The sequence below is a fragment of the Elephas maximus genome, chromosome 18 (assembly GCF_024166365.1).
Source record: "Elephas maximus indicus isolate mEleMax1 chromosome 18, mEleMax1 primary haplotype, whole genome shotgun sequence".
NCBI lineage: Eukaryota > Metazoa > Chordata > Mammalia > Proboscidea > Elephantidae > Elephas > Elephas maximus.
The window spans coordinates 80,778,302-80,795,277 of record NC_064836.1 but is presented as its reverse complement, the minus strand read 5'-3'; the positions used below and the strand labels follow the sequence as shown (position 1 = coordinate 80,795,277).

The window sequence follows — 16,976 nt, the reverse complement described above, 5'->3', positions numbered from 1 at the left end:
TCCTGGCGCTGCTTTCTTGGTGGTATAAAGTCCTTCTGTCTCTCTGCTCACTTCTCTCTTTTGGCTTAAATTGGACATTAATTTTGTGGATTGAGTTTACATAACTGTTGCTAATCCCATCTCATTAACATCATAGAAACAGGATTTACAACACATAGGAAAATCACATCAGATGATAAAATGGTAGATAACAAGACTGGGAATCGTGGCCAAGCCAAGTTAACAGATATTTTGTGGGGACACAATTCAATCATGACACCCACTCATTCCATATTCCTTTTACCCTCAGTAAGCACCTCACATGGTTGTGGTTCTTTGGTGGGGTGACCCAAACCTTCATTCTGGGCCATTAGGTTGCTGTAGTTTCCCGTTGACTTTAATCACAGGGCACGGTAATACTAAGAGAAGCCCTAAGGGATCTCCTGTATTCCAGCCATACTCTTCTTTACCTCCATTATGTAATATCAATATGATTTCCCCTTGGTAATCAGGATCAGTCACACCAGCCAATATGGTAACTCCCTTCTTTGCCTGTTGACCCAGAGGTACAAGGAGTCCATAGTGGCCAGGTGGCATTAACTTTTAGTTCAAGGGAATCAGTGATGTGTCTCCTGGTAGGAACATCCCTTCCTTTGGAATTAAGGCCTCTAAGCCCTCAGAGCATAGGGTGGAGGGGACAGGGAGTAAATTTTGTGAGTGGGTAATCAGGGGTAATAGTGAGTGGTGCCACTCCCATTTCCATCCATTGATTCCTGGACCCATGACTCACGGCTATAGGAGAAACAACACTGTATATTGGACACTGGTTTAAAGCATATAACAGCATCCCAGAGAACATTGGCCCAACTCTTCAAGTCATTGCTGCCTAGCTGCAGCTGTAATTGTATCTTTAAAAGGTCATTCCACTGTTCTATCAAGCCAGCTGTTTGAGGATGATGTGGAACACAGTAAAGACAGTGAATTCCATGAGCATGGGTCCATTTCCACACTTCAGTTGCTGTGAAATGAGTTCCTTGACCTGAGGCCAAGCAGTGTAGGATACCATGACAATGGGTAAGGCATTCTATAAGTACACAGATGGTACTTTTGGCAGAAACATTGCATGTAGGAAAGGCAAATCTATATCTAGAGTGTCTATTCCATTATGTTAGTTATCTAGTGTTGCTATAGCAGAAATACAAGTTGATGGCTTCAACAAACAAGTTTATTCTCTCCCAGTCTAGTAGGCTAAAAGTCCACACATTTAGGGCATCGGTTACAGGAGAAGGCTTTCTCTCTCTGTCAGCTCTGGAGGAAGATCCTTGTCATCAGTCTTCCCCTGGACTAGGAGCTTCTCCAAGCAGGGACCCTGGGTCCAAAGGACACACTACTGTCCTAGGTCTTGTTTTTTGGTGGTATGAGGTCCCCCTGTCTCTCTGCTCGCTTCTCTCTTTTATATCTCAAAAGAGATTGGCTTAAAACACAATCTAATCTTACAGATTGAGTCCTGCCTCATTAACATAACTTCTGCTAATCCCACCTCATTAACATCATAGAGATAAGATTTACAACACACAGGAAAAATGCATCAGATGACAAAATGATGGACAATCACACAATACTGGAAATCATGGCCTAGCCAAATTGATACACATATTTTTGGGGGACACGATTCAATCCATGACACCCAGTAAGAACAAAATGCTGCCCTTTCCATGATAGAAGTGGTCCAATGTAACCAACCTGGCACCAGGTTGCTGGCTGATCACCGCTAGGAATGGTGCTCTATCAGGGACTCAGTGGTGTTGTCTGCTGCTGGCAGATTGGGCACTCAGCAGTGGCTTTAGTCAAGTTGGCTTTGGTGAGTGGAAGTCCATGTTGCTGGGCCCAGGCATAACCTCCATTCCTGCCACCATGGCCACTTTGTTCACAAGACCATTGGGCAATGACAGGAGTGGCTGGGGAAAGAGGCTGACTGGAATTCACAGAACTCATCATTCTATCCACTTGATTGTTAAAATTCTCCTCTGCTGAGGTCACCCTTTTGTGAACATTCACATGAGACACAAATATCTTCATTTCTTTGGCCACATGCCTCTTCTCCATATCTCCTTGACGCCAATTTTCCAATCATGTTCCTTCCAAGGCCCTGACCATCCTGAAAACCATTGGTCACAGTCTATATATCAGTATACAGACTCACATCTGACTATCTTTCCTTCCAAGCAAAATGAACAGCCAGATGCACTGCTCGAAGTTCTGCCCACTAGGAGGATTTCCCTTCACCACTGTCCTTCAGGGAGGCCCCAGAAAGGAGCTGTAGTGTTGCCGCTGTTCACTTTCGAGTGGTGCCTGCATATCATGCTGAACCATTTGTAAACCAGGCAGTTTTCTCTTCCTCAGTCAGGTGATTGTAAGGAACTGCTTACGAGGCCATAGGTACAGACTGGAGAAGGGAGGTAATGTGGGGGCTATTAGAATTTGGGCCATTTCTTCATGTAACTTACTTGTACTTTCAGGTCTTGCTGGAGCCCAATCTTCCATTTAATGAAGGAGGTTTGCTCTGCATGTCCAATTTTATAACTTTTTGGGTCAGACAACACTCAGTTCATCATGGGCAGCTCAGGTCGCATGGTGACTTGGTGGCCCATGGTTAAGCATTTAGTCTCTACTAAGACTCAGTAACAAGCCAAAAGCTGTTTCTCAAAATGAGAGTAGCTGTCTGCAGAGGATGGCAGGGCTTTGCTCCAAAATCCTAAGGTTCTGCACTGTGATTCACCGATAGGGGCCTACCAAGACCCCAAACAGCATCTTTATCTGCCATTGACACTTAAGCACCATTGGATCAGCTGGATCATATGGCCCAAGTGGCAGAGCAGCTTGCATGGTATCCTGTACCCGCTACAGAGCCTTCTGTCATTCTCAGCCCCACTCAAAACTAGCTTTTCGAGTCATTTGGTAAATAGGCCAGAGTAGCACACCCAAATGAGGGATATGTTGCCTTTAAAATCTGAAAAGGCCCAAAAGGCATTGTACTTCATTTTAAGTTGTAGGAGGGGCCAGATACAACAACTTATCTTTCACTTTAGAAGGAATATCTGAACATGCCCCATACCACTGGACCCCTAGAAATTTCACTGAGGTGGAAGGTACCTGAATTTTTGTGAGATTAATTTCCCGTCTTCTAGTATGCAAATGTTTTACCAGTAAGTCTAGAGTCATTGATACTGCTTCCTTACTAGGTAGGTCCAATCAGCATGATGTCATCAATATAATGTGCGATGTCGTTTGTGATGTCCAGTGTGGTGTCTTGTGAAAGGGAAAGGTAATCGAAGTCCCTGAAGACTGAATTATGACATAGGGCTGGAAGGTTGATAGACCCCTGAGGCAGGACAGTGACGTTTTATTGCTGGCCTTGCCAGCTGAATGCAAACTGCTTCTGATGGTCTTCTGGAGCAAAAATGGAGAAAAAGGCATTGGCCAGACCAATAGCTGCGTACCAGCTACCAGGAGATGTATGAATTTGCTCAAGCAATGAAACCACGTCTGGAACAGCAGCTGCAATTGGAGTCACCACCTGGTTAAGCTTTCGATAATTCACTGTGATTCTCCAATATCCACCTGTTTTTTGAACAGGCCAGATAGGTGAGTTGAATGTGGATGTGCCTGGAATTACCACCCCTGTATCCTTCAAGATTTTAATGGTGGTACTAACCTCTGCAATACCTCCAGAAATGTGATATTGTTTTTGGTTTACTATTTTCCTAGGCAGAGGCAGGTCTAATGGCTTCCACTTGGCTTTGCCTACCATAATAGCCCTTACTTCACATGTCAGGAATCCAATGTAGGGTTTCTGTCAGTTGCTGAGTATGTCTCTTCAAATTATGCGTACAGAAACTGGAGAAATCACTACAGGATGGGTTTGGGGATCCACTGGACCCACTGTGAGATGGTCTTGAGCTAAAACTCCATTAATAACCTGACCTCCATATGCCTCTACTCTGACTGGTGGGCCACAGTGATGTTTTAGGTCTCCTGGAATTAGTGTCAGTTCAGAGCCAGTATCCAGTAATCCCCCAAAGTCTGATTATTTCCTTTTCCCCAGTGAACTGTCACTCTCATAAAGATGGTAGATTCCTATGGGAAAAGCTGGGAGAAAGGATAGTAGCATAAATTTTTGTCGGTGTAGTGGGGTCCTTCCTCAAGGGGACCCAGCCTCCCTTACATTCAAGGGGCTGTGAGTCTGTAAACTGGCTTAAGTCTGGGAATTGATTGAGGGGTGTGACTCTCTATCTGGTAATTCAAGTTAGACTACTGTTCACTGGACTTGGAATTCTTTCACTTGTACAAATCAAATATTTAGTACATTTCCCATCTATTTCACAGGGGACACAATGACTAAGTAGCAATGACAAATCAATATGTGTCAAACTATTCTGATTACTGCTTTGGTTCTGCTGTCCATTATGGTAACCACGCCCACCTTGTCTTTGGCAATTAAGTGCTGCAGCTTAGCTCCTACCAACCCAGAGTCCAGTGAGCCCCATTGTAGTTAGGTGTCTTAATTCAGTTAAGACAGTTCCCACTGTCAAATCTGACTTATGTGAAATAGCAATCATAGCAGTCTTCAAGGATGCTGGGACTCCCTTGACAAATTTGTTCCTCACCATTGTGGTGAAAGGTGTGTCCATTGGGCACTCCATGGGTGGGTCTGTGGATCCAACCTGATAAATTCACTCTAATATGCCAATTTCCCTAAGGCTTTGGATACTTTTCCCTACAATATACCAAGGCAGGTCTGGAATTTCAACTAGATTTAGTTTGGACCACCACTTAATCCATGCTTCAGTGAACCAACCAAATAAACTATTAGATCCTTTTCTAACATCTTAACCTGAAACATCGAAGGAAGAATCTGTGCTTAGTGTGCCCATGTCAATAAACTCAGACTGATCTTACTTTATATTTCTCGTACCATTATCCTACACCCTTAATAGCCATTCCCACACATATTCCCCAGGTTTCTATTTGTATATGTTAGAAAAGTCAGGCAGTTCTTTTGGAGCGTCGTGTACTTCATTTGGGTCAAACTTGTACTTCAGCTCTTGGGGCTTGCTGGGACTTAAGTCTAGTTATAGGTCTAGAAGCAAAAATGGGTGGTGGGTGTGGTCTTGGAGACATTTATCAATGTCTTATAAGGCATCTGCTTCAGGTGATGCCCCACGTAATGCCCCAGGTGCTACCCCAGGCAATACCTCAGACAAAGACTCCTTAGGCACAGCTAGGCTAATCTCATCAGATGGAGGTGGAAAGCTTTTACTGGGGAGGGTGGTTTAGCAGACAAAGATGGAATAATCTCTTCAAGTGGAACTAAGAGGACTGGTTCTGTTGGTAGTAGTGATTCAGTGGAATTTAGGGGCCCGGTGGCCCCAGCTTCCAGATTATCTGCCCATGTGTCCACATTCCAAGTTTCAGGATCTCATTTTTTCCCTAATCAGTGCCTTCACTTTAACTTCAGACATCTTTTTTTTTATCTTTTTACAAGACTGTTTTTTAAAAATTTTTATTGTGCTTTAGGTGAAAGTTTACAAATCAAGTCAGTCCATCATACAAAAACTTATATACACCTTGCTATATACTCCTAGTTACTCTCCCCGCAATAAGACAGTACACTCCTTCCCTCCACTCTCTACTTTTGAGTCCATTCGGCCAGCTTCTGACCCCCTCTGCCCTCTCATCTCTCCTCCAGACAGGAGCTGCCCACATAGTCTCATGTGTCTACTTCTTCCAAGAAGCTCACTCTTCATTAGTATCATTCATTTTCTATCCCATAGTCCAGTCCAATCCCTGTCTGAAGAGTTGATTTTGGGAATGGTTCCTGTTTTAGGCTAACAGAATGTCTGGGGACCATGACCTCCGGGGTCCTTCCGGTCTTAGACCATTAAGTCTGGTCTTTTTACGAAATTTGAAGTCTGCATCCCACTGCTCTTCTGCTCCCTCAGGGGTTCTCTGTTGTGTTCCCTGTCAGGGCAGTCACTGGTTGTAGCTGGGCACCATCTAGTTCTTCTGGTCTCAGGCTTATGTAACCCAAAACCCAGTGCCATCGAGTAGATTCTAACTCAAAGCGACCCTATAGTACAGAGTAGAACTGCCCCATAGAGTTTCCAAGGAGCAGCTGGCGGATTTGAACTGCCAACCTCTTGGTTAGCAGCCATAGCACTTAACCACTATGCCACCAGGGTTTCCCTGGTTTATGTGGCCCTTTCTGTCTCGTGGGCTTATAATTACTTTGTGTCTTTGGTGTTCTTCATTCTCCTTTGCTCCAGGTAGGTTGAGGCCAATTGATGCATTTTAGATGGCTGCTTGCTAGCGTTTAAGACCCCAGATACCACTCTCCAAAGTAAGATCCAGAATGTTTCTTAATAGAATTTATTATGTCAATTGACTTAGATGTCTCCTGAAACCATGGTCCCCAAACCCCCACCCCTACTATGCTGGCCTTCAAAGTGATCAGTTTTTTCAGGAAACTTCTTTGCCTTTGGTTTAGTCCAGTTGTGTTGACCTCCCCTGTATTGTGTGTTGTCTTTCCTTTCCCCTAAAATCGTTCTTGTCTACTATCTAATTAGTGTTGAGGTTTTACAGTATCCTATAGATTTTAGAGATCAGATGCTGATCAGATTTGTCATAGCCAAATTTTTTTTCCCAGCCTGTAAGTAATCTTTTTACTCTTTTGGTGAAGTCTTTGGATGAGCATAAGTGTTTGATTTTTAGGAGCTCCCGGTTATCTCGTTTCTGTTCTAAATTGATAGTAATGTTTTGTATATTATTTATGCCGTGTATTAGGGCTCCTAACATTGTCCCTCTTTTTTCTTCCATGATCTTTATCGTTTCAGATTTTATATTTAGGTCTTTGATCCATTTTGAGTTAGTTTTTTTGCATGGGGTGAGGTATAGGTCTTGTTTCATTTTTTTGCAGATGGATATCCAGTTATGCCAGCACCATTTGTTAAAGAGACTATCTTTTCCCCATCTAACTGACTTACAGCCTTTGTTAAATATCAGCTGCTCATATGTGGATGGATTTAGGTCTGGATTCTCAATTCTGTTCCATTGGTCTATGTATCTGTTGTTGCACAAGTACCAGGCTGTTTTGACTACTGTGGCGGTATAATAGGTTCTAAAATCAGGTAGACTGAGGCCTCCCACTTTGTTCTTCTTTTTAGTAATGCTTTACTTATCTGGGACCTTTTTCCCTTCTATACGAAGTTGGTGATTTGTTTCTCCATCTCATTAAAAATGTGTTGGAATTTGGATCGGAATTGCATTGTATCTTTAGATTGCCTTTGGTAGAATAGACATTTTTATAATGTTAAGTCTTCCTATCCATGAGCAAGGTATGTTTTTCCACTTATGTAGGTCTCTTTTGGTTTCTTGCAGTAGTGGCTTGTAGTTTTCTTTGTATAGGTCCTTTACATCTCTGGTAAGATTTATTCCTAAGTATTTTATCTTCTTGGGGGCTACCATAAATGGTATTCATTTGGTGATTTCCTCTTAAATGTTCTTTTTGTTGGTGTAGAGGAATCCAACTGATTTTTGCATGTTTATCTTGTATCCTGATACTCTGATGAACTCTTCTATTAGGTTCAGTAGTTTTCTTGAGGATTCTTTAGGGTTTTCTGTGTATAAGATCATGTCATCTGCAAACAGAGATATTTTTACTTCTTCTTTACCAATCTGGATGCCATTTATTTCTTTATTTAGCTTAATTGCTCTGGCTAGGACCTCCAGCACAATGTTGAATAAGAACAGTGATAAAGGACATCCTTGTCTGGTTCCCAATCTCAATGCTTTCTGACTCTCTCCATTTAGGATGATGCTGTTGGCTTTGTAGAAACATCATTTATTATGTTGAGGAATTTTCCTTCTATTTCTATTTTGCTGAGAGTTTTTTTTTTAATCAAGAATGAGTGTTGAACTTTGTCAAATGCCTTTTCTGCATCAATTGATAAGATCATGTGGTTTTTGACTTTTGTTTTATGTATATGACAGATTACATTAATTGGTTTTCTAACGTTGAAACATCCCTGTATATCTGGTATGAATCGCACTTGGTAATGGTGAATTATTTTTTTGATATGTTGTCGAATGCTATTGGCTAGAATTTTGTTGAGGATTTTTGCACCTGAGTTCATGAGGGATATAGGTCTGTAATTTTCTTTTTTGTGGCATCTTTACCTGGCTTTGGTATCAGGGACATGCTGGCTTCCTAGAATTAGTTTGGGAGTTTTCTGTCATTTTCTATGCTCTGAAATACATTTAGAAGTAGTGGTGATAACTCTTCTCTGAAAATTTGGTAGAACTCTGCAGTGAAGCTGTCTAGGCCAGGATTTTTTTTGTTGTTGGGAGTTTTTTGATTATCTTTTCAATCTTTTCTTTTGTTATGGGTGTATTTAGTTTTCCTATCTCTGTTTGTGTAAGTTTAGGTAGGTAGTGTGTTTCTAGAAATTCATCCATTTCTTCCAGGTTTTCAAATTTGTTAGAGTACAATTTTTCTTAGTAATCTAATATCATTCTTTTGATTTCAGTTGGGTCTGTTGTAATATTGCTCATCTCATTTCTTATTCACATCATTTGCTTCCTCTCCTCTTTTTTATTTTTTCAGTTTGGCCAGTGGTTTATTGATTTTGTTAATTTTTTCAAAGCAACCAGCTTTTGGTCTTGTTAACTCAATTCTTCTTCTGTTCTCTATTTCATTTAATTCTGCTCTATTTTTTTTTTTTTTTTCTCACTTCTGGTTCCTAAGGGTTTCTTTTGTTGCTCTTTTTCTATTTGTTCAAGTTGTAGGGATAATTCTTTGATTTTGGTCCTTTATTCTTTTTATGTATGTGCATTTATTTAAATAAATTGACCTCTGGGCACTGCTTTAGCTGTGTCCCAAAAGTTCTGATAGGAAGTGTTTTCATTCTCATTGGATGCTATGAATTTATTTATTCCATCCTTGATGTCTTCTATAACCCAGTCATTTTTGAGCAGGGTATTGTTCAGTTTCCAAGTGTTTGATTTCTTTTCCCTGCTTTTTTCTGTTATTGATTTCTGCTTTAATGGCCTTATGGTCAAAGAAGATGCTTTGTAATATTTTGATGTTTTGGATTCTAAGGCTGGCTTTACGACCTAATATGTTGTCTGTTCTAGAGAATGTTCCACGTGTGTTGGAAAAGAAAGTATACTTGGCTGCTGTTGGGTGGAGTGTTCTGTATATGTCTGGGAGGTCAAGTTGCTTGATTGTGGTATTTAGATCTTCTGTGTCTTTATTGAGCTTCTTTCTGGATGTTCTGTCCTGCACCGAAAGTGGTGTATTGAAGTCTCCTACTGTTAATGTGGAGCTGTCTATCTCACTTTTCAATGCTGTTAGAGTTTGTTTTATGTATCTTGAAGCCCTGTCATTGAGTCATAATATTTATTGTCCCCTCAATCATTATATAGTGTCCTTCCTTATCCTTTGTGGTGGATTTAACTTTAAAGTCTATTTTGTCAGAAATTAGTATTGCCACCCCTGCTCTTTTTGATTGTTGTTTGCTTGAAATATTTTTTTCAGTCTTTTGAATTTTAGTTTGTTCGTGTCTCTAAGTCTAAAGCGTGTCTTTTGTAGGCAGTATATAGACGGATCGTGTTTTGTTTTTTTTTTGTCCATTCTGCCACTCTCTGTCACTTATTGGTGCATTTAATCTGTTTACATTCAGTGTAATTATGGATAGGTATAAGTTTAGTGCTGTCATTTCGATGTCTTTTTTTGTGTGTTGTTGACAGTTTCTTTTTCCCACTTAATTTTTTCTGCTGAGTAGTTTATATGTTGTCTTTTCCTTTTATTAGTTGTTGTTGATTTTGTGTCTGCCAATTCTCTATTTTTTTTCTTGTATTTTATCTTGATGAGTAGGACTGTTAGTCTCCTTTGTGGTTACCTTAATATTTACTCCTATTTTTCTAAGTTTAAACGTAAGTTTTCTTTGTTTATATTGCCTTGTCTTCCTCTCCATAGGAAAGATCTATGACTATATTTCTTTGTCCCTCTTTATTGTTTTTATGTTGTCTTCTTTTACATAATGACATCGCTCGTTCCGTTTTGAGCTTTTTTTTTTAATCTTCGTTTATTTTTGTGATTTCTGTATATGGGTTGACGTCTGATTGCTCTGTCCAGTGTTCTAGTCTTGGGTTGATATCCGATATTATTGATTTTCTAACCAGAGAACTCCCTTTAGAATTTCTTGTAGTTTTGGTTTGGTTTTTATGAATTCCCTAATCTATTTATCTGGAAATATCCTAATTTCACCTTCATATTTGAGAGACAGTTTTGCTGGATATATGATTCTTGGCTGCCAATTTTTTCCCTTCAATGCCTTATATAAGTCATCCCATTGCCTTCCTGCCTGCATGGTTTCTGTCGATTAGTCTGAACTTATTGACTCTCCTTTGTAGGTGACTTTTTGTTTATCCCTAGCTATTCTTAAAATTCTCTCTTCATCTTTGGTTTTGGCAAGTTTGATTATAATATGTCTTGGTGACTTTCTTTTGAGATCTACCTTATGTGGAATTTGATGAACATCTTGGATAGATATCTTCTCATCTTTCGTGATATCAGGGAAGTTTCCTGCCAATAAATCTTCAGCAATTCTCTCTGTATTTTCTGTTTTCCCTTCCTGTTCTGGAACTCCAATCACTAGTAGGTGATTTCTCTTGATAGAGCCTCACATGATTCTTAGGGTTTCTTCATTTTTTTAAATTCTTTTATCTGATTTTTCTTTGAATATTTTTGTGCCAAGTGTTTTATCTTCAGTCTCACTAATTCTGACTTCTATTGCCTCAATTCTGCTCCTCTGACTTGCTATTGAGTTGTCTAATTCTGTAATTTTATTGGTAATCTTTTGAATTTCTGATTGCTGTCTTTCTATGGATTCTTGCAGTTTACTAAATTTTTCATTATGTTCCTGAGTAACATTTTTAATTTCTTCAACTCTATATCTGTGTGTTCCTTAGCTTGTTCCGCGTGTTGCCTAATCTCCTTCCTGATGTCTTGAGGAGGTCTGTATATTAATTTCTTGTATTCTGCATCCAGTATTTTCAGGAAGCCACCTTCATCCAGAAAATCCCTGGATTCTTTGTTTTGAGAGCTTGTTGAAGTGAGCATGGTCTGCTTCTTTATGTGATTTGATATTGACTGTTGTCTCCAAGCCATCTGTAAGTTATTGTATTAGTTTATTTTGTGTTTACTTACTGTGTCATAGCTTCTTGCTTTGTTTTATTTTGATATGCCCAAATAGGTTTCTTGAGTGAGCTGACTTGATTATTTTTGCCTTTGAAGCTCTATCTTCCTGTTGCCAGATGGTTAGAGCTGTTTTCAGGTATACTATCCTAGCAGTCCATTCACTTTTCTTGTATGGGTTCAGCTCAGGTGTCCAGGTAGCTGGTCATCAAGTGTGTGGTACAGACTCTGTCCTACAGACGTAGAGGGGCAGGGGTGATTGGTGTAGGTACCGGTATCTGGTTGCAGCAGGTGGTCATGCTCTGAACAAGGCAGGGGGCTGACAATCATCCCCCGAGTGTCTGTGAGGAAAGTCCATCCCTGCTCCCTAGAGCACACAGGCTGGTGGGTTCTGCAGACGCACTGTGGGCACACAATGCTTTTGGTTGTAAGGACTGGCAGGTACCAGTTATCCTTGGACCACTGTCGCAGGTGGCTTGGTACCTGAGTGGAGCCACCAGTCCTCATGCCCCTGTTGTGGGTAGGTAAGGCCCCTGTTTAATAGGCAAAGCAGTGTCAAACATCAAACACCCACCTCTCCACCGCACAGCTGAAACAGTTGTAGTCTGCCAACAAGGGCCTATTCTCCTGAAATAGGCCCACACAGATCCATGCAGAGGGGAAAGTTATTCAAAGTCTACAGACCATTTATGCCTGGACAGGAGCTGCTTTTGTCCTGAGCTGTCCAGGTTAGTGGAGTTGGCAGATTATCTTTTTTCCCCCATCTGTGAATTTAGTCCTTCTCCAAGGCCGGGAGGTGCTCAGCAGGACGTATGTCAGGCCCAGGGAAATCAACAGTGACTGAAGCCAGCTCGGCGGCTGGGGGCATGGTAAAATATACGCAAATACTTAGCTTTTGGCAAGAGTGCTATTCTTCTCTGGTTCCAGAGGTGTGAGTAGGCTGTGCGGCTGGTTGTTTCTACCTGAGGAAACTGCGGCTTAATACTACCACCAGCTTGCCACAGTTGCTGCCTAGAATGGCGCCTGAGGTTCCTGGTGATTCAGGTCCAGCCACTCCTCTCCACTTCCAAACCATCTCTCCCTCCTCCTGCTGCTCAGTCCATTTTCCAATTTTGCCTTTGATGTTCAGAGCTCCTAGCTTGTCATAAATACAATTGTTTCACTTGTCTTTTTGGGTCTTTGTTGTAAAAGGGATCACCAGAAGCTTCTGACTACTCTGCCATCTTGGCCCTGCCTCTTCAGACATCATTTGATGTTAGAAATTCAGTGGGCATTGTAATTCAGCCACTGTTATAATAAGACTCTGGGTTTGGTTTTTGGCAATATCAGCTCTGTTACTACAAGAAATAAGGCTTTCTTTCAAAGCACAAGTGAGAAATTTTAGGTCTCGTATGTGGTGCTTGAGATCTGACTCTGAAGCCTTGATCTCATTCCTTTCTTTCACAACTTTGTCTAGTGAAAGTAGGACCACCCAGCCAGCTTCCTTACACTTCTAACTCTCACAAAATTGTAGAAAAGTATCAAATGACCCAAAGCTTTGTTTCACAAATATTTGATCCTATGGTGGCGATATTTTGCCTATTTCTATGGCCACCTCATGCCATGGATTAGCAATACTGTCTTTATTACTGGAAATAAACTCATCAGAGCCTTTAAGACTAGCCAGACTTGAGAACCAATTAAAAAAAACTCATCCTTGTGATTTTATGCCTCTATAATCTCTCTTGTTAACAAATGTCTTAGGCTGGGTTCTCTAGAGGTGCAAACCCAGTGAAGTATGATTTATTTCAAGGAAATGGCTCATGCAATTGTGGAGGCTGTCAAGTCCCAAATTTGTGGGTTAGGTGTCAGGCTGGAGGTTTCTCCTGACTCATGGTTGGAGGGGCTGATGAAGCCAAAATCGACCAGCTCACATCCCAAGAACCAGAGGTCAGAGGATGATGAGTTGGATACAGGATTGAGAGAGGGCAAACTTTGCCAGAACATCCATATATGTTGGATGCAGGCCACACTCCTAAGAAAACTTCCCTTTCAGGAGATTGGCTGTTCTGTTGATGGAGGATGATTACATAATTCTTGCCAAACCACTGAGAATCATGGCCCCGCCAAGTTGACACACAGCCTTAACCATCACAAAAATATGTGACATGTAAGATAATAAGTTCTGTTACTAAAAATAAAGCAGGAAAAGAGAAAAAAAAAGGTATTGTGTTGTTGTTTTTGTTAGGTGGCATCGAGTTGGTTCTAACTGATAGCCTCCCTATGCACAACAGAATGAAACACTGCCCAGTCCTGCACCATCCTTACAATTGTTGTAATGAGCTCAATGCTTGAGCTCATTGTAGCAGCCACTGGGTCAATCCACCTTGTTAAGGATCTTCCTCTTTTTTGCTGACCCTGTACTTTGCCAAGCATAATGTCCTTCTCCAGGGACTGATCCCTCCTGAAAACATGACCTAAGTGTGTAAGATGCAGTCTCGCCATCCTCAATTCTAAGGAGCATTATGGTTGTACTTCTTCCAGGATAGGTTTTTTCATTCTTTTGGCAGTCCATGGTATATTCAATATTCTTCGCCAACACAATAATTCAGAGGCATCATTTCTTCTTTGGTTTTCTTTATTCATTGTCCAGTTTTCACATGCACATGATGCGATTCAAAATACCATGGCTTGGGCTAGGCGCACCTTAGTCTTCAAGGTAACGTCTTTGCTCTTCAACACTTTAAAGAGAGCCTTTGTAGCAGATTTACCCAATGCAATGCAACTTTTGATTTCTTGACTGCTGCTTCCATGGCCGTTGATTGTAGATCCAAGTAAAATGAAATCCCTCACAACTTCAATCCTTTCTCCGTTTATTATGATGTTACTCATTGGTCCAGCTGTGAGGATTTTTGTTTTCTTTATGTTGAGATGCAATCCATACTGAAAGCTGTGGTCTTTGGTTTTCAGTAGTAAGTGCTTCAAGTCCTCTTCACTTTCAGCAAGCAGGGTTGTGTCATCTGCATAATGCAGCTTGTTAATAAGTCTTCCTCCAATCCTGATGCCCCATTCTTCTTCATATAGTCTAGCTTCTCAGATTATTTGCTCGGCATACAGATTGAATAGGTATGGTGAAAGAATACAACCCTGATGCACATCTTTCCTGACTTTAAACCAATCAGTATCCCCTTCGTCTTTCGGAACAACTGCCTCTTTATCTATGTGAAGATTCCTCATGAGCACAATTAAGTGTCCTGGAATTCCCATTCTTCACAACGTTATCCATAATTTGTTATGATCCACACAGTCGAATGCCTTTGCATAGTCATATAAAACACAGGTAAACATCCTTCTGGTATTCTCTGCTTTCAGCCAGGATCCATCTGACATCAGCAATGATATCCCTGGTTCCACATCCTCTTCTGAAACCAGTCTGAATTTCTGGCAATTCCCTGTTGATATACTGCTGCAGCCGTTTTTTAATGATCTTCATCAAAATTTTGCTTGTGTGTGATATTAATGATATTGTTCTATAATTTCTACATTCAGTTGGATTGTCTTTCTTGGGAATAGGCAGTCAGTTGGCCAGGAAGCTCTGTCTTCCGTATTTCTTAGCATAGACAATTGAGCACCTCCAGTGCTGCATGCATTTGTTGAAGCATCTCAATTGATAGTCCATCAATTCCTGGAGCCTTGTTTTTCACCAACGCCTTCAAAGAAGCTTGAACTTCTTCCTTCAGTACCATCAGTTCTTGATCATATGCTCCCTCTTGAAATAGTTGAACATCGACTAATTCTGTATTCCTTCAATCTTCTTTTGATGCTTCCTGCATCATTTAATATTTTCCCCATGGAATCCTTCACTATTACAACTCGACGCTTGAATTTTTTCTTTAGTTCTTTCAGCTTGAGAAACGCCGAACGTGTTCTTCCCTTTTGGTTTTCTATCTCCAGCTCTTTGCACATTTCATTATAATACTTTGTCTTCTCAAGTCACCCTTTGAAATCTTCTGTTCAGTTCTTTTACTTCATCATTTCTTCCTTTTGCTTTAGCTGCTCAACTTTCGTGAGCAAGTTTCAGAGTCTCTTCTGACATCCATATTGGTGTCTGTCAGTTTGTCATACTGTGGGGCCTTGTGTGTTTCTGTGATGCTGGCAGTTATGCCTCTGGTGTTCAGACACCAGCAGGGTCACCCATAGAGGACAGGTTTCAGCTGAGCTTCCAGACTAAGAGAGACTAGGAAGAAGGAACTGGCAGTCTACTTCTGAAAAGCATTAGCCAGTGAAAGAAGAGGTATTGGATTGCAATTTTATATTTCTATTAAATATATATATATATGGAAACCCTGGTGGCATAGTGGTTAAGTGCTTTGGCTGCTAACCAAAGGGTCGGCAGTTCAAATCCACCAGGTGCTCCCTGGAAGCTCTATGGGGCAGTTCTACTCTGTCCTATAGGGTCGCTATGAGTTGGAATCAACTCGATGGCTCTGGGTTTGGTTTGGTATGTATATATCATACTTGCCTTTAGCCTGATTTCCTTTGGACTTGTTCTATTTATTTATTTATTTTTAACTTTTATAAAACAGCTTTATTTAAGTATTACTGACATAAAATAAAATGCACATATTTAAGCGTGCAATTTGGTAAGTGTTGACATATGTCCATAACATGTGAAACAAACATCACGGTCAAGATAATGAGCGTATCTATTCAAAAGTTTCCTTGTAACCTTTTATAATCTCTCCTTCCTGCCTCTTCTTACTCCCTGGATCTGTTGCCTCCCGAAGTCAGTCTCCAGGCAACCACTTACATGCTTTCTGTTACTATAGATTAGATTGTATTTTCTAGAATTTTATAAGATGGTATCATATAGTGTGTATTTTTTTTTTTTTTTGGTCTGGTTCATTTCACTCAGCATAATTATTTTGAGACTCAACCATGTTGTAGTGTATATTACAAGTTCATTCCTTTGTTTGCTGAGTAACAATCCGTTGGGTGCATAGTGTAGACATACCAGAGTGTGTTAATCTGTTCAACTTTTAATGGACATTTGGGTTGTTTTGAAATGAAGCTGCTATGAACATTCATACCTCCTAATTCCTTTTTTTCTGATATTTGAGTTTCAGGACAAAAACTCTTCACTTCATTGAGTGACAAACAGAAAAAACAAGACCAGTTCAACCAAACTTGATTTGGAGCACACGTTAGGCAGTAAGGGGTTAATGTGATTCTGCCAAGTCAGTCGATGATGGCCTACTGACAGTTGCCTTGGCTTCGGTCTGCATTGTGTATGTTTTTTGACTAAGTGAATCCTGTCAAGAGTCTTAGACATATCAGTGGTGCAGTGTTGAACACAGTAGCTGATTTGTGGATCCATTGAAGAATGGACTCAGCCTCCCAATGGGGAGAATGTGATGTGACAGGATTACACCACTAAAGTTCCCTGTGCGCAGACCCCAAGGCCTGGCTGCTTCCTAGCCTTTGAAGCTGAGGCCCGTTATGCTTTTAACTTGACAAAGCATAATTTTGTCCTCCAGCCCTCAGTCATATATCTAGGCCAAATTCCTGTTTTCAAAGTTTTGCCAACACACATTATCTGTGTTTTCACACCAATTCAAGCTGCTGCAGTTGAATCTGATTTTGGATTTGGCCTGCCCTGTCTTCCCTTAGGAGGCATTAACGCATGACTGACAAGTTAATAGAGGCAAAAATTGATTGCAGAGGTTTGGGTCTAGAATATGGATTTTATTTTGGTTTGTTT

General features: G+C 40.7%; 1 protein-coding gene across 1 annotated transcript in view; it reads left to right on the top strand.

The window, feature by feature from the left end:
- The window catches only part of MYH15 (myosin heavy chain 15), a 208,390-nt gene that overhangs the window by 41,416 nt on the left and 149,998 nt on the right, over positions 1 to 16,976 (top strand).